The following is a 23,250-nucleotide window of genomic DNA, read 5'->3' as shown; positions in this document are numbered from 1 at the left end:
ATCAGAGAGTTTGAGGTCCCACCAAAACAACTTTTTTTTTTTTTTTTTTTTTAGTTTTCGAGGTTTTTTTTGTTTTTTAAACAGGGCACTTTTCAAACTAAAAAAGTTAAATACAAAACCAAATACAGTGAAGATCACAGACTGTTTCAGTGCTTGCTTTTGTTTTTTTTTCAGTTTGGTGTTATACTATGCCTTACTTATTACTCAGAAGTCAGTTTTCTAACAGTGGTACCTCCTATACATAAACATATTTTTAAAAAATAAGACCTTATATATTTGTTAGGCCATATACTTTTTTTTCCCTTTGTCCATTGCCACAGCTTTGTGATAAGCAAACTCTCCAACTTCCATGTTAAGTCTTGGGAGCTGAAAGCAACCGAAAGACATGAACTAACACAGTTTTCTCAAACTTTACCTACACGCAAAACCCAAAGCTGACCTTTCTCTGTTTTTGTGGAAAACATGAAGATCAAGCTCCTAGATCTAGAGCCTGAAATACCACTTTTTAGTCAAAACAGCATCTCTACAGAAGAAAAATCTTAATTTTAAAGCCATTAATATAAACTGCAACTTACTGATGTTTATGGGTGTCATTACAAATAACCAACAGATCAGGCTGATGTTCTTACACACACAAGAGTTTGAAGGCTTGCTGATTAATCTTTCATCTTCAAAGGAAGGTTTAATCTTGATGACAGTAAGAAGTTCAGCTAAAGAAAAACAGAACACCTCTGCTAATGCTGCTTAGCTGTCTTCAGAAGTATATACTCGGATCACAAAGTTGCTATGGCGTCAACTTCAGGACTGTGGTTAGACACACAAAATGTCTTTTTTCCTACAGACTGTTATGGGAAGCTGAGCAACTTTGGCCCTGAACCAAATATGTTTTGGCTCTAAAGCTGACATAATTCATCACCATTTGGACATTCCAATGGTTAGCTAAACCGAGAAAGCAAGACAGCCAGCACTTTAGAGCATCCGTGTAAATGAAGTTCTAAATACACTGCCCTAGCAATAGCAAAAAGAAATTGTGTTTGTGCTTACCTTGTTTACTAGCATTATTTAATAATGCTATTTTTCCAGCACTTAACTGTCAGAGCAGAACAAATGGGAAAGGTTCATTTTTGGCAGCTGCATAGCAAACTACAGTGGCAGGAAAGTCTGTAGGATCCAAGGTATCACATTTATTTACCTTATTCCCTGGTATTTTTAATATCATAAGCATCAGGCTATTTTTAAGCAACAGCTATCAAAAGTACGAGCTAATATAGGACTTTTGCTTGTACTGAATAATCCTGCAAAACTCTGAAATAGCCTGGCTGAATAAAACATGTAACATACTCTAAACCGGTACACCTCTTGCAAACTGTTTTACACCCAGCAATGACAGAAGCCCAAAGCAAACCTCCCACATCCCCAACTGTTAGCTTTCCAAATGGTAAAGCAGCGTTTGCTTCATCAGTCAGAAAACACAACCTCTGAACCAGACCAGACGAGTGCCACTTCCACGTTGCCACAGAGGGGGAAAAGGAGGTGGGTAACAAAGCAAAGAACAGGGTTGAGGGGACCCACACAGTATCACACTGAAGCATATCTAAACCCATTTTCTTCCCCCTCAAGGCTCAGCCTCACAGAAAGGTGTCTCCAGTTACATTCTAGTTTTGAGAACAATCGTTTAAGACCCAGTTTACTCTATGTCCAATAAATATGCATTATGACGCTAGGGCAAACAAGTAACTGAAACAACACTACTGAGAAATCAGAAAGCTTTAGAAAGCATGCTGTAAAATACACAGTTATTATACATTATTAGTAGCTGACATATTAAAAGACAAATCAAATTATCGTTTTATCATTTTATTCTTGAGAGCATAGCAGGCGACGCTGACGACCACAAGGGCAGGACCTTCTATTTTAGTAGTCAGAACAAGGTCATCACCACGGGATACACACATGCCCACAAACCCTCCATTCGGGTCTACACAGGTAAATAGCTGAACATCTCCCTTCCTGCGAACACCGCCCAGAACACAGAATCTCCCGCAGACCAGACTTAATAACGCACGGCTATCCTTGCCATATTCCTTAACTTTCGCTGCCAGACTATTAACGAGACAGTCGCGGCACGTTTCCTGTTCTTAGCAGGGTCGTCTTTGCATTTTACTAGCAAAAGCAAGTAACCACAAAGAAATCCAGCTTTCCCGTTTTTTTCCAGAACGTCCGCTAATAAAGGAAGGAAAACCGCACTACTCACAGAAACGTGTGTGTGTGTGCGCGCGCGGGGGAGGCGGAAATCCCGGCCGCGCAGGCAGCGCCAGGCCTCGCCCTGCGGGAGCGCCCGCCCCGCCGGCCCCGGGCCCCGGGCCCCCGGCCCCAGCCCCGGCCAGCCCCGCGCCGGCCGCCCCCGGACCCTCCGGCCCCCTCGGGCCACGCCTGTCCGCGCTCCTCCCTGCCCTACCCTACCCCCACCTGTGCCGGCCACGGCCCCGGCCCCGACCCAGGCCTCGCCGCGCCGGCACGGGGGCAGGCGCCGCCTCAGCCCCGCCGGCCGCCTCGGCCTCGGCCCCCGCCCCGTGTCCGCCGGGCGCGGCCGCCCGACATGCCCGTACACGTTCCTCCGCCAGAAAGTTTTCACTCGCGCCTCCGCTCCCGCCGAGCCCCCGCGCAGCCCTCCGGAGAGGCCGGGCGAAGGGCGCGCCCCGCAGGCACCGGCGGACAGGAGGAGAAGGCGGCGGCAGGGAGGGAGGGCTTACCTCCGCCCGCGGGGCCCGGCCCCCCTCGCCCAAGCAGGGCTCCTGCAGCGCGGCGCGGCCCAGGCAGGGCTCCTCCGCGGCCGGGCAGGCGCGTCGGCGGGATGAGCTCACTGGGAGCAGGCGGCGGCAGTCCCCGCCCCCCGCGCACCACCCGCGGCCGCCCCTCCGCAGGACCGGCTCCGCGGGGGCGGGGAGCGGCGGGGCGGAGCCGACCCGAGCCGGGCCGGGCGGCGGGGCAGGTCCCGCAGCCGCCTCAGCACGGCCCCGCGCCGGGAGTCCGCGGCTCACGGGACCGCTGCGCGCCGCCCGGGGCTCCTCAGGCGGCGGCGAGGGTAGAGGGGCGCGCCCGGGCGGTGCCCGCCCTCCGCCGCCTGTGGAGCCCCGGGAAAGGGCGCGTTCCGCCGAAGGCGAGCGGTTCAGCCCCCAGGAAAAAAAACTTCCTCGAGAGGCGCTAAAATCGCCTCAGCTGCCGCGGCTCCGCAAGGCCGGGACTCGGGCCCGCCAGCCTGTTGCGCTGCCTCAGACGGACGCTGCTCGAAACGCCTCAACACCTGCTCGTCCCTGCAGCCTTTTTATCGGGCTTCCTTCCAGCTTGCTTGCATGTCGACGAGCGCAACCAAGCTGCGAAAACTCACAGGCGCCGCTCGGGTCTGTGGGACTTCTGCTCCGAAGGGGACCCGGCCCCGGGGAGCCAGCCCCGCCACCGGCGCGGGTGGGAGGCCACGCAGAAGGCCCGTGTCCCAGAGGGCGCAGGTGTGGTGATCGCACTTCAAAACTCGGCCTTTGTGATCCGTAATCTGAAAATAATTACTTCCTTGCATGTAAAGAGCTGCAAAGGACAAAAGGATGGGTGGGATGTAAACAATAACGAGAGATCCCTCAGAGTCAGCCAAACGACTTGCCAAGCTGGGCCGCGCAAGGCATTTACAACAGCCAGACTGGAAACCCCACGTTTAGGAACGAGGAACGTGGCCCCTGCCCGCGATACAGAAAGGGACGTACCGCACCCTGGAAAGCGGCAGCTTTGAAAGGATTTGGGGCTCTAACAGTAAAGCCAGGCAACACGAATGTTGCTGCACCAAAAAAGCTAGTGCATCCTTTGCCTGTATAAACAAGGGATTAGCGAGCACATGCAGAGAGGTGGTATTACCTCTGAATACAGCGTTGGTAAAGCCAGCAGTGGAACACTGTTTCCAGTCTCTCTATCCATACTTTCCCAGGTACTAAAAAATTAAGAGTGCGGAAGAGAACAGCAAAAATGATCTGAAGGCTGAAGATGATGCCCAGCAGTAAGAGTGTTAAAATACTTAGTTCCTCAACAAGATGGCTCAAAAGGGGCTTAGGAGAAAGAAAATGAGTTACCGATATTTTTACCTCAGTGCACCTAACTGAGGTCAGTGCTACCCGCAGTAACTCCAAGGAGCTATATCAAAGTAGCCACTACAGAGCATTGTCTCTAGCCGGGTTTTTTTTAACATTTAGATAACCATCTCACATTAATGGGTTTAAAGAGTTTTTTAAGTATTAAGACGGGTTTAGCAGTGATGGTTTGAATGCCATCATTATCAGCACAACAGTTGATAATGTTAGCAGAAATACTCATCTGATGTGTTTTTCTCTCCCAACCTCAAACTGCTTGCCTTTCCCACCCCAAATGTCCAATACTCCAGCTATTCCCCATATAGAACCTAAGTGCTTAGCCTCCCTACACAATTTCTGCAATAGTTTCACATAATTAATTACAAAATGAGTCCTCCTCACACCAAAAAAGGAAAATGTAGGGACAATCCAAAATACATTTATAAATAATAGTAAGGGTTTGCTGGACAAACTATTGTTTTCATATGTAATTTGAAAAACTAAAAGCATTAAAAACTAAATCTGAATTTAACTGCAAATTCATTATTACAGTACCAGAGTATTCTAGAACATTTTCTACACTATGCACATATTTCATGTAGCGTCTTTCAATGTGCCTGTAAGGGATATAAAAGAGAATCCATGTATGTGTTCAGAAACAAGTTACAGGCTTATATACAAGAAGAGCACCCCCTCAAGAACATCTGACATGATTGCCTTGTATGGTATTAGAGGAGCACAGTAACATGGAGACAAAGCCTCTCAGGGTTACAACAGCAGAGCAGTTAGTTATCTTACCCTTCTTTCATTGTGACTTCAGCAGCTTAGTAGCTGAAGACTTGTCCCAAAAACAAGGGTAGGATGCTGTGTGCAACTCTGCCAGCAGCTTTTCTTTCTTCTGGTGGATAACCTTCTTCATCACATTCTCCTCCCTCCGTTTTGCCTATGTGGTGAGGCATAAGTCTAGGAAAAAAGGAATTTTCTCTCAGAGGAAACGTCTTCGTTCTGGCAGCCTCTTACTATTTTGTCTGGGTCTCTGAAATCTGAGACAAAAAAACTGAGCTATGACTCCACCATTCTGGGATCTATTCCTCATCAGGTCCATTGCTCACTCTCTCTTCCTCTGTACACAAACACAGAAGTTTTGAAATAGTATTTACTTTCAATTGGATTTAGGTCCTGCTGTTCCACAGGAAAGCTCAGAATCAAAATATTTTTTAACTAGGGCTTGATTTTAGCGCTTCCCTATTTGTCTCAATAGAGCAATGCTTTTGATAGCAGCAACATAAAGATTTTTGCTCTCATCAGTAGCTTCCTTTTAGGAAGAATTTAGCCCACAGCTGTTTTTCTGCTTTAACTGTACTGCCCTCTACTCCTTCCACTCATTTGTTCAGATGATTTGTCCATTCCCAGCCACTGAAACGCTCTTCAGCTCTTCCTTTTTTTTTTCTTCTCACAAAGGTTATGGCTGTCCTCAGTCTCATGCTTACCATGCAAACTTCTAGTAGTTTCAAAAGCTTTTTCTACTTTTTCAATTCTTGGTTTTGGAGGGCTCCTTCAAAGAAGATGATTTTGTAAATTTTAAGAACTTCCTTTCAATGTAACTGCTTTTATCCTGTCAGATTAATTCTTATGCAAAATAATAATTTGGTAGAAAATTCTCAATTTACTGATTTTAAGAAAACAACTTGTTCTACAACTAGTAGAATGAACACCACCTTATATTCAATAGCTTTGTGACTGCTGGATTTGCAGATGTCTAAGAACGTCTAAGTTATGATTTATGTTTTTTCTCTGTAAAAGTAGCATTCATAATGTCTATCCAGTATGCAGTTATCTGATCTCTCAGTCTGCTTTTGTTTGTGATGCCACCTTTGCATAGTGGGAGAATAGTAGGAGGTAGTCTCAACTCGGCGACCTGTTTTCCACTAACACCATTTCATTGAAGTATTACTCTCAGTCAATTTTACTTTAAATGAACCAACTGGTTGCAAAGCTAGTGGGGAAAGAGAGGAAGGGGAACAAGTAGGTATGCACACAGGTATTACATATAGGCCTGTTTTCCCTATGAAACCAGGCTAGAAGTTGGTCACATGGCTTTACGGGGCAAAACAAAAGTGACGCTTAATATCAAGTGGCAAACACCACCTATGTCAAACTACTCTATGATCACAACATGCACCAACTTAGGTCTTGCAGTTGCTGTCCACAGCAGATTCTGTACAGAGCCTCAGTAATTTCACTAATAACACATCAGAACTTACCGTATTTGTGATGTTTAATCTCTTAGGATACTTGTTTGTCAACAGCTCCCTTAGGCATAGATGCTACTTTGTAAAAGTGTTAATAGCATAAATAATAAAAGATAATAATCAGCAGTATCAACTAAAATATTCCAAATGCCCTTACATTTATTGCAATTGCTTCCATTAATAATTTGTTCCCTGTGCTCTTTCCTGTCCACTGTTTTCCAGCTCAATTTCAATTATTGTCCTTCCCTATGCTTTGCTTCCATTCTGTCCACCTATTCCCAACTCCTTCCATTATGTACTTTTTAAAGAAATTATTAGAAAGTGACCTCAGTGTAAGGTCTGGTCTTACAGACAGCAGCTTGGAGAACTTGGCATTAGCAGTCCTGTTTTCTTGTCTGTCCGTCAGGAGTACACTTCTGAAAGGCGTAGGGAGGTAGGACAACAAATAAGCCTTATCATTTTAGGAATTGCTCTTCTAAAGTCAAAGTGAAAGGGGCGGGGACTTACTCTGTGAATATGCTTATACCTGAATGATTTTCTGTTTAAATATTACTTTTTAGCCAGAATCCATATAGCTTCATTACACAAAAACAGATGCTGCTTAGAAAAATAAGAAAAACATAAGAAGTCCATCTCCTACCTCACTACAGAAGCTAAACTGACAACAAACACAGTGTGCTAAAGCAATTTTAAGTCACAGGTAAAGATTTGCAACATTAGATCTAAGTTACCCAACAAGTTTTCTATTTTATCTGCAGATAAGCACTAATTCCTTTTTTAACTTTTGCATGTATTTTTGGAGGCTGTGTGGGAGACTGTCTTTTCTGTTGCTCCAGTGAATCAGAAAAACAGCAAGAGATGGGTAGTAAACTTTGGAATAAGAAAAGAAATATTACTCAATCCAGGCAGATGTAATGGGCCATGAACACATACATAGGCACTGCTCAAAAGATGGCCAACTGCATACATACAGCATGAGGAACAAAACCTAGTATACATCTCTTCAAACGTGTATTTACACCAGTAGTCTACAGTCATACGAACTGAGAGAGAGGAAGTTATAGGAGAAACAGAATAGCTGAATAGTGTATTGCAGGTCCCAGTAACGTTAGCAGGTAATTAAGATTCTACTTGATGCCAAAAGCAGGTCTTGTAGTTTCAGAACAAGCAGAATTTGGATTCTAGCCTTGCTTCTACAGGTAATCTGCAGCATGGTCACACCTCTGAACTCCTAAGGAGCCACTGATATTTGTAATATTGATAAGGGCTACTAATTAGAGAAAACATATTCATAATATATTGTCTCAGTTTCAGCAACAGAACTAATTAACATCAGGCAATCTTTTAAGGGAACATAACAGACTGAGTATTTAAAAAAATTACCCTCGGTTATAGGAAACAACAACAAAATAAGCAATCAATTTAGCGGAAAATGTAGGGTGGAAATGTTAGCGCACTTTATGTAGCCTCCTGCTTGAAATCCGAGAAACCACAGACAAATCCCTACGCTTACAAGAACTCTTGTTCATTCAGTATTTCTCTTAGGCAGCTTTAAAGGCAGTTATTGAAAATGAGTGAGCAGTTACTCATTGCCTATGCATGAAAATATCTAGATGCTAAGAAATTAGAACTAATGATCTGAAACATTTAAAGGTCTGAACTAGGGAATCTTTTACATGACACACATGGATTTTTAAGTGATGATTTTGCTACTTAGACTACCTATGGATTGTGTGTGCCAAAATTAGCTTTTTATATATATTAACACATAAACCACTTAAGTGAAAACTGTATATACACTTTTCTGAAAGAAGAATTGGTCCAATGATTAAGACCTTTTATCTCCTTAGGTTCTCCTGTATCTCTGCTCCTTCTATGACAATTCATCTGTCTACACTCAAGCATTCCAATTTCTTTACAGAGTCATTTGAAGAAAAAAAATACAGTATGATGATAGAATATAATGGTGGAAGCAAAATTGCTGCAAAAGAAGGCAGCAGGAAGAAAACACTAGTAACAACATGTCCTAGAGACCAATCTGAGATAAGCTAGCATTTCTTCTTTGCTGTTGAGGCTCCCTCCCGTTCCTTCCCTGTACCAAAATAACTACTATAAACTGGTGCGAAGGGCAGGGTTTGGGTTTGTTTGGGGTTTTTTAGTCTTTTGTTGTTTGCTTTTTTTTATTTTAGTGTATTTATTTAGCATAGAGCACCCGTTCAAAAAATGCACTTTAGAAAGTGGAAAAAAGCTTTCAGATCATAAAGTTTATGAGAAGCTTACCATATATGAATTATGTGCTCCAACCTAAATCACAGAATAAGGGACACATGCTTTATATTGAAGAACTACTAACAGTATTTGTCTGGAAATGGATCCCTATGTAGAAAATACTGAACATAGTAATAGTTTCAAGGGAAAAAAATTATTTTGATTTGTAGGAAATAATGCCTTGTAACACCTTATACTTTGGCAGTCCCCAGGATGTAACAAAAGAAATTTAAAAAAATAACCAATTAATGTCTTGAAAAGCTGAAAGCACTAGAAACATCTGTCTGACGAAAACAGTCATGGAAGTAAGGAGAGCTGTACTTATGGCTAGTAATTCGTGCTGTTTCACTAGTGTATTTTTTTCTTTATAGTCCTGTGGCAATAGGTCTGACATACAGTATCAATTTATTTTTCTGAAGATTCTGTTGGGAAAGACTGTCTCAAGAGAGGCCTAATAGAGTTCTTTGGTTGTTACAGTTCAGCTCTGTGAGCACACTGTTGAAAAGCTGAGTGCTACTGACATCCTTCTCACAAACACACATTTCTTTTTGCCCCACCAAGCTGAAAGCAAAGCATAGTGAAAACAGTGTTCTTTCACACTGTTGTTACAAATATCAAGGACTGTTCTTTAAATGATAATTTGCTTTCAATCAGTGAGCCATAAAAGCAAAACACTTTGTGCCTCATTGGCAGTGTTTGAAGGCACAATGCATACACCAGGCTACTGAAAGGTGTGCTGGGGAAAATATCAGAGGTGAGTAGTCCTTGTTGCTCATCGTGAAAGGAAAAGCAAGCTTGATTAAAAATAAAGTAAAAAAAAATAATCTGAATTTCTTATCATTCTACTATCCCTACTAGCTTCAAACTTACAAGTTCTTCAGTTTGTGAAGTGTGAGCTTATTAGTTTAGAACAGTATATGCATTTTAAAAAAGCACATGCATGCAGTATGTCGGGGGATGCAACGAGTCTACGGAATTCCTGACAGTTCGAGAACAGCGCGACCTTGAGCAGCTTGTAGTATATCCTTGAGAAGTCTGGAAAGATCCGAGAAGACCAGTACGAAAACAAGATAGTGATAAGAAGAACTGTCTTGACAAACTCACCAATCATGAATTGTTAGTTACTAACTAAGCCAATCATATACTAACACATACTCTGAAGAAGGGCATAAAAAGGTGTGTTAGAACAATAAAGTAGCCATTTTGCGTGATCTATTACTTGTCGTGTCCGTCTCTACCGCGACAGCAGTATATCCAATTTTGACATCCAAATTTCTAAATTCCTTACAGCCAAGGCCTGCAGAGCTTTGGGACAGTCTGCCACCCTCCTCAACCCCCTTCTTTCTTTTCCTTCATTACAAGTCAAGGTACCAAGGCCAATTTTAGGCTGCTACTAAAGGACTAGCAGCTAGAGTTTTCAACATAATTGGAGGGCTCTTCATAACATGTTAAAGTAGTCTCTTTAGAAACCTCAAAAGACTTTTGTATGGAAGAGTTCAAATGCACACACAACACAGACAAGCAATTATATGCCTACCCATCTCTGACTGACATCTGTGAACAGCTCCAACAAAATCATCTCATTCTAAATTTGGCTTTTTGACTTGTTTTACTTTTTAAGGCTGAGATCCATAGAATAAACCAAGTTAAAAGTTTTCAATTTCAGCTGGATTTTTAATAGATAATCTTGCTTTTCATTGTTCCTGACATTTCTTGATAGTAACATATAAAGAACAAACGTTTCAGGCTTGTGGAGCTTAAAGATAGCTCAGAGTTTGCTCCAGTTCTTTAACTTTGAAAAAACATACCAAATATGGAAAATTTAAACTCAAAGGAATTTAAGAAAGTTATGAACAATGAAAGTAGAAGGTTGGAATTAAATTTTAAAGTCAATCTTCATTTTAGTGACTGTTCTATTTCAGTATACAGTAAATGCATATTGTGCAACTAAAATGATGGCTATTATAGAAAACATTTTTTATAATAGCTTAGGAAAAGTCTTAATCATTCCTTTACATAAAAATAACTTCTGAATTAATCACCATTAGTAAACCCAAAATACGAGAGAAAAGCACTGTGTATAAATCAAGTCAGTTTCAGAAATTTCAACCCTTTATACCTAACTGTGGAATATGAAATGCTGTATCCAACTTTTCACTGTTGCCTGGTAAATGAAACAATGAATTTGTTCTTAAGTAACCACGTTTAGGAACATAATGAAAGCATCTACAAAACCAGCAAATCTTAATTAACTATGTAAATTTACCTGATACCAATACAGTATGCACTTTACCCTATTCCTTGTTCTATGTTTCATCTGTAATTGACTACAGCTGTGAACAGAGAATGTAGGAAGGAGAAGGAATCAGATACCACTTTTTATTACCATCAAATTATGCCCTTTGTATTTTTACAACTTCTAGGGAGTCATGTCCTCTGTGAAATACCAAATGATGCTTTCATAAACTAATCTATTATTTTTTTCTTTGAAACTTTTTCAACAGATTAAAATACACCTCCTTGTAAGAAAATAGCTATGTTTTCTGAGGCTAGCTCAGCTGGCAGAACCTGAATAAACTGTAGGGATACAGCAACCTCTTGTGGTAAAAATAGTATACACATAATAATTAAGAACTATTGAAATTTCTTAAGCTACTCTTGATATGATTCATAAACCTCTATAAAATCTTAAGTGTTAGCAAACAACTGGAGAGTTGGACCCTCTGTTAGTTGGAGAGTCTCTCTTAGCTGGAGAGTCAGCAATACTCAAACTTCAGAATTGTAATAGTCCTTCTCTTCAACTGAAGAATGAACTAAACCTTGATAGCCTGTTATAAATGAAGTGCCAGACTGAAATGTCTGTTAAGAAAAGTATCTAAGAGTTTTTCATTAAAATTCAGCAAGAGTGGAATAGTGGCCAGATTTGACAAGAATAATAAGCATGCTATTATGTTGAATCATTCTTCTCTGCATGGCTTTGCTGAATAAAGGGAAAACTATGACTGGTTTCACCAGGGAATTCAAAGTGCCTTTAGAGTTTACAGTAGCTGAGCAAGACTGAAAACAGAGTAGACGCCTGGTTCAATAATGTATTCTGCAGAATGCTGGCATAGCAGCAGCCCTTAAGCTGACAGTGGGGAGGACAAGAAACAGTCGGACAATGCTATAGGCCTGGAAGGCAAAATAAATGGAACCCTGGTATCTGCAAAGAATCCCATGACACCTACCCTCTTTAAAAAGATTTAACTCACAAGTGATCCAAAAGCATAAAGTGCATATTCCTCCAGCTAAACTGATGAGCTGCAAAGATCTGTCCTGCTCATGTCAAGTAGGAGAGGATAGTCTAGAAGATGCAGGAAGGGAACAGGAGGAATGGCAGCATGTTGAAACAATGGTCCTCAAGGACAGCAAGGTTTTCAAAACCAACAGGTGCTTTACTGTGAACCTGTTACAGGACTTAATGCACAACAGGAATAATCACATACAGGTGATTGTTGCAGGTGACACTGATTAGACCAAGGATTTGTTATTACATTCTAGAAATATACTCCTCTACCACTGAAACTAAAGAGGAGCTCAGTCAATGCTTGGGCTTATGTGTGCACCAGTTACCAGAACTTTTAGACTTTGTATAGGAGGGAGAGGTTACTGCACTTGAAATGATTTGCAAATCTGTACGTACTACTTAGAGGAGCAGGCTGAACAAGTACATCTTGGAAGGGATAGAAGCTTTAAACAACAGTTAATATTTATTTATTAAAATTAAGTCTTTCATTGTAGTTCCCTTATTGTAGCTTCCCAGATTTGCCATGGGTAATTTCTTTGCCATTTCATCTGCTGCAGTTTCACACAAGAGTCAGAAATCACAATACTCTCAATTCAGACCTTGGTCTGCACACTTAACAGCATATACTAGAGTTCATTCCAGACCAGTTAAAAAGTTGCACACTGCCAAGTTCCCAAATAGCTCTGCCAAGTACCACCCAACCTGGGAGTGTCAAGTGCTTAAAGGTAAGGACTCTTCCTTGCCCAAGGGGAAATTCATCCCTGCACAGAAGTCCAGCAAGACATGTATGTCTTACTCAGGCCGTCAAACAGAACATGTAACTTTATCAAGTTTACCAATATGTTGAAACAATCAACATTTACTGAAATCTGTTTTCAGTCATTCCAATCTCTGCAAGGTGATATGAAGCCTACAGATGAAAACAACTGCATATAAACCAACATTGTGTCGTCCATCAAAATGATGAAATAAAGGATCGACAGAAGAAATAATTTCCTGAAACCATGCCATTCTTGTTGAATGCCTGCATCATTTGTAATAACCCTCATGAAGTCTGAAAATAGGCTTCCTGCAAGGTTTTGATTTTTCTAGCAAGCCAACTCTATTTGTTCCTTAATTTTGCTGTAGTTCTGAATTTAGCTGTAGTTCATATTTAAATAATGAAAGCAAAGTACTAAGTTAAGAATTGAACTATATAAACTCCCTAAACCAGAAATTTTTAAAACCAATTCATCATAGTATCATCAATGAAGGTGCAAACACAAACTAAAATGACACACAGGATGGAAGGCACAAACAGAATGAAAAAACTAAGTTGTCTATTATTTAGAAGCTTGAAATATGGTTTTAGTTTCCTGTTTAGCTCTTGTTATTAAAAATACTATTATAAGCAGGACACCTTAATAAACAGAGATAAATTAGAGAAAATAATGCACCTGACTGCACCTGTCAAAATACAACAGGTGAGTAAAAGACCAACTTGGGTGAAAAGGGAGTGCTCTTAATTATAAAATACATTTAAGAAGAGTTTAGTTTGTTCTCTATACAAATCTTTCAGATTCCCTCCAAAGACTAGTAAGTGCTATTGACACAAAAAGCAAGTTGCATACCTCCACAGGGAACAACATCCTACAGAAGCAGGAAATTAAGTAGATCAGTTCTGGGATTTCTTGCTCGGCAAGATACGTGTTATAGCAGAAGAGGAGCTTGCACCTGCTCTACGTTCAGCAAAACCATGAAACTGTGTTTATCAAAATTACACCTCCTGACTTCTTGTTAGGTCCTCTTTTTACACCTGAAAATTTTATACAGGTAGAACATGGAAGATACTATATATTAAAGCAGGCTTTCTGCTAGGCTGTTTGGAACTAACATACTGTCACTCCAGATATATATCTCATATACAGATCCTAGGCACTGCTCCAATACATGCATGGATTCATTTTTCCAGGAGGACTGACACTTCTTGGAAGCCACTTAAAAGCATATGCTGAGCCTATGCTGCTTAACTCCTGTTTGCCGATGCAGCAGACGCTATACTTCCAGACCTTGACTTACTGTATATACTTAATTCATCTATATAGTAGCAAACTTGCTAAATGTGCACCGCACACAGACTAGTATACAGGACCTTTTAAACAGAACAATTACATCCATAAGCAATGACTGTATGAATACCTTATTTATGTCATGGAAGTAATTTCCTATAGCTACCTTCTACATTGAGCATGCCATCCCTACCCTGAATGTACTACTTTAAATGAATGCTATTTAAACTGTTTGAAAAAACCAACAAACTGCAAAATCAAATAAGGAACTAACAGAAGGGTAGACAGATCCTTTGGTTTATTCACTGCCACTTGCAGTGATGTTAATGTTACATCACAACACGGGTGTTTACACAAGTGCAATGATAAAGCCCTGCAGTAACAGGTTGAATTCCCACCAAGCAACTTGCACACAGCTAGGACAGTGATGTTTCCAGCCACTCTACAGGTGTAGGATAGAAATAAGGATCCCAGATATCTTCATTCCCACAGTATTTGAGTAACTCCTCACAGCAGGTTGCCGTTTACCACAGCTACCCACTTCTGTCATGTGCCAGGATATGTCCCATCCCTTCCAGGCACCTGGAAAGGGTGTTCAAATGGTTTCTCCACCCAGGTATACCTTAAGCACAAATTGGCCAGAACAATCAGGTGTCTAGTTAATCTAGCATCCAGGGGAAGGCTGGGTGTAACTCAGCCTAAAAGACAATCCTTTTCCTACAAGATCTCATTTTGCATTAAATCCTTGGCCAGAATATAAATAAATTTTCAGAAGCAGATTACTTCATAGAAAGTAATGTTCATAAAGGCCCTCAGAATCAGATCGTGTAATTTTTCACTAGCCATTGATTTTCTTCAGAAAGAAAAAGGGTAAGGATTAGAATTACAAAGATTTTACTAATATTCTTTCTGTAGGGAGCATGTATTAGCCACTGACATGTTAGACTACATGGTGCTATTTTTGGCCTTGACTGCATGAATAATCATTTCACACATGATGGACAGCTTTAACTCAAATCATGTTTCATCGTTTACATTCATATTGATATTCATTTATATACAGTCAACCTGGGGAGTAGAAAGTGTGCTATATATAAAAAAAAGCAGAACTAGCTGTTTTCCAAATCCTACACCTAGAACATAAATATCCATAAAGTATATTGCTGTAGTTGTCCAGGATAACAGTGACAATATTTTACAAGTAGCTACCAGTCAGTTAAGGAACATGGGAGAAAAAAAAACAGTCGTCTTCAGAGGAGCAGCACTATTTTAATTTTTCCTACTTATTCAAGATGTAACCTAATTATTTATTGCACATAACTACTAATCACCACTGCCTGTGATCACAATTTAATCGTTAATGAACATATAAAGTTATTTACATTTTATGGATGGATGAAATGAAGCAGATATTCACGTTAAATGGTAACACTAATTCTGGGTCACCCACCTGGGATCCCTCTATTTAAGAGGGAGTGTGTTTCATATGTTTGTAATAGATTTCCACTGTAGTCATGTGGAAAGCATGCTATAAAAATAAGCCTCGTTGACAATAAAACACTTTTAAGCATCACCTTTCATATTAAGTCTATTTGGACTCCTTGACTACAGTTTTTAGTGGCATATTCATCTGCAATCACTACCTTAAGAAAAAACAGTCCCAGCAGAATTAAATTCAGAACAGGAAGTCAGCTGAGCTATGCAACCAACTAGCAGCAGTAAAAGAGTATTATCCTCTGGACTGGGCAGGACCGACTATTTCTATTGTCTTTTGCTGACAGTATAAGCAAGCAAGGCTCAAGGATACTTCCTGTACTTGTATTTACAACTATTGCCAGTCCATGCTCAGTCTCATCACTGTTCAGCCTCATATCCCATTCTACCAACCTTAAATCCCCCAGGGGTTCACACAAATAGTCTGTTTTCACTTGGTTCCTCCTACTGTCTGGATCCCAACAGAGGAATCTCTGCAGTGGAGCTTGATTTCCTTACAGAAAGAAATGGAAGGGGGAAAAAAAAGTATTTTTTCCACTGCATAGAAATCTCTCCCAGGACTTTCTGAAGTTTCTTATTATTCAGTAAGCCTAAGGCATACATTCAGCATGGAACACCTCAGCCTAAATGAAAACAAAACCTATGCCTTTCAGTCGTGACCTGCTTTCTTAGGATCCTGTTCACTTCAGCTTTGCTATCATTAAATGAAAAGACAAAAAAAAAACCCACAAAAAAAAGAGGGCTGACAGTTTGACTTCAGTCAAAATTCACACAGTAAGTGAAGCTGTTAGACTTCCTGGCACTGAATAATTACTGTACACTAGTAAAACCAGGTTAGACAGAAGCCATGATACTTTAATAAATCCCAAGTACATTTAGTAACTCTTCTTATAAAGTATTTTATTGTCAGTAGCAGAAATACAGGAAGATACAAGGCACACAGCTTTTGATCATTTACTACAGTGTGCTAAGGGCTATTTAGAACAGCAACTCACTTTTAAGTAAACATGAGTATTTTAATGAGTATCTTAACATTTCCGTGGCTGTTGAATAATGTAAATTCTTTTAGGCAGCATGAACTTCTCCAAGGCAGGCTGTGGCTTTTGGTGAGCCACTTGTAATGCTGCTGCATGAATTTTGTGGCTCATCTGTAACATTAAAAGAGGGGGGAAAAAAAGTTGTGATAGAATATAGCTTTTCTGCTATTCTTTTCCTAAGTTCCATCATATGAAAGTAGTTTAAAAACAGTAGTAAAACCTAACTCCACAAAAAGTTCAAATGATCAATACATAAAACTCATAGTGACTCTGTACATTTAACTGTAATTTGTTTTCAAAGTGATATTAGCCTGACTACCTTCAGTGAACTATTCATTTTTTTTCTTCCTCCCTTTTTTTAGTAAAAGCAGAGCAAATAATCAGTATGCCAGAGTTAACAGTACGTTGCTTCAAATTCTTTTCTTCCCAGATTCAGAATCATCATCTTTACAGTATCTAATTATCACTTTCTAAATTAGTGCAGAAGCTGCATGGATGGGACTCTGGAAACCAACACGAGAAGGAAATGGTAGGTCAGAAGAAAGGAGACGGGGACAAGCAGAAGAGAAACAGGATGAGTTCTATCTGTTCTCCTTAACAAACAAGTCTAAGCAAAAATTCAATATCTACATGCTAAAGCTATAATCACATCTGTTGATCAAAGGCTTATGTTGAAATGATGCAAATGATGTTTTGCCAAGCTCTATGGATGAGGAACTCTTGTATGCTTCAGAATCTAAAGACTGCAAGTGGGTGAAAAATAGATGGTAACTGTCAGATCTTCAGATTAGCATGCAAATTAAAAAGCTGCTTGTTAAATCAGCTCTTGCGAAGTATAGGTGTAAGAGTCTGCATCAACAGCCTAGCAAGAGATACTGGACAGTAGTTGCAAGCATAGCGATAAAGGGAAGGGTCCATCAACAGCTTTGCAGCACAAAATTTTCAATGATCTCGTAGTATTTCCAAGGGAGAAGTCAAGAAGCTGCTTCACTATGTAAAGAAAGGCCTCGGATGAAATAGCTGCATAGGCAGCAACAGTGGAATATGCCGTGCCTGTTGTCTCAGGGATCACTTACAGTAGTTTGGCATTAGCTTACCGCCTTGGTATCCACTGTGCATTTGTCAGTGACAGTACCCACCTCCTTCAAGAAGCTATCTTTCTGCTTCTCTAAGTTGCACCCTTACAGAAGTTAAAGCTATTTCCACAGTGGGATAAAGAACTGACAATTAGGTTTTGTTCTGGGTTGTAATCCCAGCTCTGCCACAAACTTATTACGTCACTGATAATTCTTCCTCACATTTCAATAAATCTAAATCAACGTACCGCTTTAAAAAAAGGACACACCTTAATAACTTGCTGTACTTTTCTGTAACAGGTATACATAACTACCCTGGGGCTACTTAGTGTTAAATAGGAATGGAATCAAATATAGCAGAGTAAGGAGGGAAGACTAGTGACTTTTTGCCATCTAGCATTTTAGCCACACAACTGCTGAAGAAATGGATCATCTCAAGAATATTTGCTGGTAGATGACAAACATATAAATGTTAGATGACAGCAGTTTAAGGAAAATTCACTATTTTTTTTTTTTTTTTTTTATGTTTAGCTTTATGGAGAAGCCCTGACAAACATATATCTTGTTCTTCCAGATGTACTTACTTTGCTCAGCACTTCTGCTAGCAATACACCCATGTTCTGAGTCTCTGAAAAACTGGCAATAGCACTGTAAAGCAAAAGAAAAAAGTATTTAGCATTTCTATCTCACAGAAATACTTGCCACTTTCATTTTCCAGACCTAACACAAAACATTTTGTAATAGAAATTTACGTTTTGCAGATAAATCCTTTAATCACATTAAAGACTATATGAGATTAAAAAAAGGTATGCTGCCTCAGAACAGAAAAATGCAAACATCTGTGTTGCAGGCTGTTTTATTTAGATACAGTTTTATACAAAAATCTACATATAAAATATCCTTAAATATCCCAAAAGGGACTTTTTTTTGTCCACTGTGGAGTAGCTTCACAGAAGCTGAGCGCTGATATCTAGAACTACAAAATTTGACTCCGTAATTTTCTTGATTCCAGTCTAGACCCATGAAAAAAACCTGACCCTCTGCTTTTGGGGATGTTTCCTCTGACAGCAGCAATTTGTCAAGCAAGAACTTTTTGCAGAAGATTATCCCATTAACTTCATATTCCGATGAAGAACAGCCATGTTACCAATATTCCACAAATAAATAATTTGTGGATATGAAATAATTTAGTTCAGCAACAGGAAGAACTGTGGATTGCACATTCTTCTGATGATACCATTATTTGCAGTAACACCTCTGTAGCTAAAATAGCGTTGAGAAAAATCATTATTACCCTTACGCATGGAACCAGATACCTTAAATGTGATTCTTGAAGAAGCAGATACTGCTGAAGTTAATGATTCTGTGGATCAGGCAAGACACACTTCCTACTAAAATTTCAATTTAGCAATCGATAGTTTGCCACACCGACAAATATAAGTTATTCAAGATCTCTTTATGCCATCAGATAACTATGACTATGAAAAAGACAGCAGCAAAACTACACCCAGACAACTGGCAATCAATGAAAACAAAAACCTTCTAACTCTAGAAAAAAAACCACAAACCAAGAAAAACCCCAAGTTATTAAAAAACAACAACAAAAAACCCAACACACCAAACTTTGATCGTTTTGCTTAAATAATGAGGTATAGCCAAATGTAATGTATTGTCAGAAAACTGTCAGGCAAGCATCTAGTTATTAACATGATGCATTACACTCTTATGCCGTATATTACGCAGCTACTTTAGAGCAAGCATGTGAGTTTTCTTGGTTTGTTTTTTTTTTTGTTGTTTTGTTGTTTGGGTTTTTTTTGGTTTTTTTTGTTTTAAGAACTAAATCTCAAAGCTCAGCTCCTGCCAAGACCAATCTCAGCTCTGAGTAGCCACTTTAAGCTGCGACACTGACTTTAAGCCCCTCAGATAATCTCATCTGAATAAGAAACTTGAAGGCAATGAGTCTGTATAATGACAGCTACTAAGCTACTTTACTACATTCTCTGCAACTTCTGTGATTGCAACCAGACAATTACATCCATCATCCCAACAAGGTATGTATACTATATTGAGTAACCATTGATTCTGGCACAAGGAACTAGTAAATAGGAAAGAAGTCAGTGTTACTGGCTCAGCTTTGTTCCAAAAATTGTATTATAGGTTAGTGTCCTCCAAGCCAGTGAGGAAAAAACATGCAAACAAAAACCTACAGTGATGATTTCTGTAGCCTGCCAAGAAATAGTGCCAATAGGTCAGTGTTAAATATGGCTAAACCCAGTTAATTTAAGTTATCCAGCCGATTACAACATTTGGGGGGGGATCACATCTTGGTCCAAAAACTGAGTTCATCTGTCAGTCTAGTCACAAGTGTTCGTTTTAACTCCTGGCAAAATAGTCGATTTTACAATGACATTACTAGATTACAGTACTTTGGAGTGAGATACTGTGACTGCAATGTACACACAGACACTCAACTGAAAAGGAAGCCTTCTTGACAGCACCTAAAGATATTCAGAAACACCAGAGGTAAATCTGTTTATGAAAAGTACTACAGGGAACTTCTCTCCAAATCTCAGTGTGGAAAAAGCAGCGGGAGTCAAAACAAAGTCACCTAGACCACTTACCTATCCTGTCTTATCCAGGCTTTTTAAATGGTTACCTGCGTACTACAGAAACTCCATAGCATAGGTGGCTCCTTTCTTACAGGTAAGAAATAACTGATGTCCTTAAATCCCCAGCAGTGAAAGCAGTAATTCACAGCTTTCAGGGTAATTCCAAGATATGCTTTAATAAAGACACGATTCTAGAGCTGCTCCCAGTTTGTACAGGCCTCTTCAGCAAGCCCAGAGCAAGCTATCATGAGGACAATACAAAGACCGCTGGAAGGGAGTTCGGTTCTTACAAGATACAACAGAATATTTAATCTTGTTTTCTTTCAGTTTATTTTTATACATAAAACTAGTCCCAATTTGGGACTACAGGAGAGGCACCTGGACAGAAATCAGAGCCCAATCCTACAGGTAAAAATATTTGCATACAAGTGCTTTTTCATAGTAAGATGACAAAGACACTTTTAAAGCAACAACATACATGTTTCCCACCCATACCTAATAAAGTAACACTCAACAGTTTCCAAGGGAAGAACGAACTCCAGGCTGTCCTCATTCTAAAGCGGACAAACCCCTCATCTCCTGCTCTCAAGAGTCACCAAGATCAGACTGTGCTCTCCTCTTGGAGCTGGGCTGCTGAGCAGCAAAAATTCGATGTTTTAGAAGGCTAGAAGAAAGTGTACACTAGTTGCAGGAGCACTCATTAGAGAAGGATATCCAAGTTCCAGTTTCAACTTACATATTATTTTGAACACTGACAAAAGGGATATAGGTATTAAATGCAAACAAGTTACAATGCCAAGTGAAATTTTAGATTCACCTTCCCAAGCACAGTACTTTAACCATTACATTTTGTCTTATCCCCACAAATCTCAAGTCTTTTTCCATGAGTCTTTTTTCCATTAAACTTCAACAGGGAGCATCTAGCTCACTGGTGAAGGCAAATGACACAGCAAGATACATACCATTTTTAGCTGACAACAGGCTAAAATTCAGGTCTTCCATTTCCTCACAAATATCCTTCTCCATATGATGATTAGGATATGTACACCACTTCCTTGCACAATGAGGTCATAGCTATCAGGACACAGCAGATTTGTTCCAAGAGCAGATCACTGTATCAGGCTCCTTTGAATAAAACCTTAACATCGCACTGACTGGTTTCTGAATGTCACAGCAATTATGAAGGGTGCTAGGTACTCTGCAAGAACTATGCAGTTCTAGATATGCCCAAAAGAACTGGAGGCTCTTAAAGGGAAGTTTTGTGCAAAAAAAAGAAGGTATGTGGTGAGATAAGGAGCATCCAAACTGGGTGGCCGCTGAGAACATTTAAAGTTGCAACGGAAGCAAAAACCTGAGTGTCTAAATCCTATTTAGGCACTGTGTTCCATTTAGTATTTGGACTCTAATGCAATTTCAGGAACACCGCAAGTCATTAAAATTTTACCCTCTTATCCTTATATTGGACAAATTAAGTTTTTGTTAAGTGATATTTAAGAATTAAAGTGCATATATTTTAGAATAACATTCAGTCTTCATTTAAAAGAGCTGTAAGAAAATATTTGTTTTGATGACCACTTCAACCAGTCACTGCTACCTTATTCAAAAGTAGAAGCATGCCTTCATTTGGGGGCAAAATAGCTTGAGTAACCTTATGAAGTAGAAAACAGGAAAAGCCAAATTAGATTTCAGATTAAAATATGAGATATAGCCTATACAGGAGATAATAGACTCTTTGGGGGGGGTGGGAGATGTGGGTTTAATTTCCTTCAGAATGAGGACAGCCTAAAATTTATTCTTATTTCAGTGCAAACTGTTTGACCATTACTTTATTAGGTACAGGTAGACAACACATGGTTTTGATTTCTGTTCCATAACACATGATGATAGGGAAGACATTCAGCCCTTGTCTTTCATTGCAAGGCATTGTCCTTAGGTTTTGAAGTTTGTTTTTTGCTTTTTGTTGTTTGCTTGTTTACATTGACAATTACCTCAAAGTTACCTTTTATCTATAAATCACGCAAGTTAATTTAAGAATTGAACTCTTCAGAGATTAAGAGCTGTCTTTGTTTTCAACCTTCAGCCCATTACCTATGAACTTTATGGGGCGGGGGGAACAAGACCTGCAATGCAATACCTCGTTTTTTCTTTTCCTGGAGCTTTAGCCTTTTTCTCAACAGGTCCATTTTCTTGCTTTTTAGACACTCTCATACCTCCAGCTTTAACTGCAAGAAGAGAATAGAATTTATGTAAAAGTATCTACAGAATTACATTCTACATTACTTACATTTAGAGAAGAAAAAATACTTACACCCCAGATAATTGGTAACAAGAAAGCATCTTCCAATATTTAACTCCACGTTTAACTTTCGAACATGCACATACACAGAAGTAAGCCAAAGAGATCCAACACAGACTTTACACTTCTGTGTCATAGATACTCAATCAGTTTCCAAATACTATAATCAAGAAGTCAGAGGGGTTTTGGTCACTGCTTAACTATATTAAATCTTAACACCTTATTATGTTAATATGCATTCTTCCCCCATAATGTCTGATGTAATGGTTTCCATTTTAATTTTAAAGCAAAACAAACAAACCTCTAAACACTTTCAGGTTTTCAAACAAAGTCACCAACAGCAAAAAAGGTTTCATAATTTGCCCAAAGTATTCTAGAATAAACCTAATAATGCAGAGAAGAACCAGCAGCATACTCATTTTGTATTTGTGTTCTAGCATGTTTAATTATATTTCATTAATATATCTGCCAATCACAAAACCAATTAGCACTAATTAAGCTATAGACGACCTAACAATAACAATCTATGTTCTGAGGCATGTCAGAAAATTCAATTCTGAACAAAGAACATGTAAAGTTACCTAAAACATCTTGTTGAAAGAAAAAATACCCTCATGACCAGGGAGAAAGTACAAGTTTTAAAACTGTGAGAGTAAGAAAGAAGAAACTTAGTATGCATTTCTCATTATTTTGAGGAAGTTGCTTCATCTTACAGCAAGGTTCCAATTCTTATCATGAATAATCAAGACTACAGTTTTCAAACTCAAATATT

At 39.6% G+C, this 23,250-nt stretch overlaps 1 protein-coding gene across 6 annotated transcripts in view; it reads right to left on the bottom strand.

Annotated features, from left to right (window-relative positions):
* The window catches only part of TANC1 (tetratricopeptide repeat, ankyrin repeat and coiled-coil containing 1), a 119,434-nt gene extending 97,102 nt beyond the window's left edge, over positions 1–22,332 (bottom strand). The window contains exons 1-2 of one of the 6 annotated variants that reach the window (XM_049816509.1): positions 22,317–22,332; positions 18,158–18,221 (exon numbers count right to left, since the gene is read on the bottom strand). The gene's annotated coding sequence lies outside the window, so the exon portion shown is untranslated. Of the gene's footprint in view, positions 1–2,609; positions 2,716–2,753; positions 2,888–4,910; positions 4,931–18,157; positions 18,222–22,316 lie in introns of those variants that run through there. The other 5 variants (XM_049816555.1, XM_049816572.1, XM_049816528.1 and 2 more) reach the window with 5 other exon arrangements.
* Positions 22,333–23,250: the final 918 nt, after the last annotated feature.

The sequence above is a fragment of the Accipiter gentilis genome, chromosome 1 (genome assembly GCF_929443795.1).
Source record: "Accipiter gentilis chromosome 1, bAccGen1.1, whole genome shotgun sequence".
Classification (NCBI taxonomy): Eukaryota; Metazoa; Chordata; class Aves; order Accipitriformes; family Accipitridae; genus Astur; species Astur gentilis.
The sequence above is the reverse complement of the archived record's forward strand: the minus strand, read 5'-3'. Positions and strand labels throughout refer to the sequence as shown.